This window comes from Rhagoletis pomonella, unplaced genomic scaffold, assembly GCF_013731165.1.
Source record: "Rhagoletis pomonella isolate Grant_MI unplaced genomic scaffold, Rhpom_1.0 Rhpom_scaffold_00020, whole genome shotgun sequence".
NCBI classification, from domain to species: Eukaryota; Metazoa; Arthropoda; class Insecta; order Diptera; family Tephritidae; genus Rhagoletis; species Rhagoletis pomonella.
The window spans coordinates 13,388-14,496 of NW_023458574.1; positions in this window are offsets into that span (position 1 = coordinate 13,388).

The window sequence follows — 1,109 nt, forward strand, 5'->3', positions numbered from 1 at the left end:
AACTGGGGCTACTTTGCTTTTTGCCACGAGAAGTTGAGAAGTGGCTGAGTTGATACCGTCGTGGCAGCGAAGGTACAAACATGCACAATATGCCTCTTGGGACGCGTCACAAAATCCATGGGGCTCGACATTATATTTAGGTGAGTATCCTATCCATCGTGGGATTTCGAGTTTTGCTACCGATTGTAGATTTTCGACAAACGTACGCCAAGCATGAAGCGAGGTGGGTTTTGCGCACTCGTCCCAATCGGTACCTTCTTTCCAAAGGTCTTGCAAGAGGATTTTTGCTTTAACCATTATAGGCGATAGCCATCCTGCCGGGTCAAAAAGTTTAGCAACAGCAGAAAGGATCTGACGTTTTGTGGCTGAGTATGGAGTTGCGAGAGGGTAAAATGTGTACGAAAATGAGTCCGATACAGCGTTCCACTGTATTCCCAGGTTTTTTGTTGTGCTAGAGTCTTCGAGTTTTAAAAAATTTGAGTCCAAAAGATTGTTTTGGGGTATATTTTCTATTGTTTTTGAGTTGTTGGCCGTGATTTTTTTATAGGGAAGCCAGCTGAACCTAAAACTTGAGTGAGTTGGGTGAGTGAGTTTCGGGCTGTTTCAAGGTCATGTCCTCCAGAAAAAACATCATCAACATATGTTTCTTCTTTAAGGATTCTCGTACAACGTGGGTATTCTAATGCAGAGTCATCAGCTAGCTGGTGAAATGTTCTGATAGCTAAAAATGGGGCACAGTTTACGCCAAAAATGACTGTTTTGAGTTTATAATCTTTTATTGGGTTTTCCGGGCCCTTTCTAAAGACGATTCATTGAAAGTTTGGGGGCTCTTCGTTAACCCATATCTGTTGATACATCTTCTCTATATCACCGTTAAATACATATTTGTATAGTCTCCAGTTGATGATCAACATTGTAAGGTCAGTTGGAATAGTGGGACCGTCATTGAGCGAGTTTCCTGAGCTGGTAGCTTTGGAGGCATTGAATACTACCCGTACTTTAGTGGTTTTACTTTCGGGTCGCAAAACGGCATGATGTGGGAGATAAAATGAGTAATATTTGCCACCTTCAATGATTTCATGAGAAGTAGTTGTCTCCATGTGATTTAG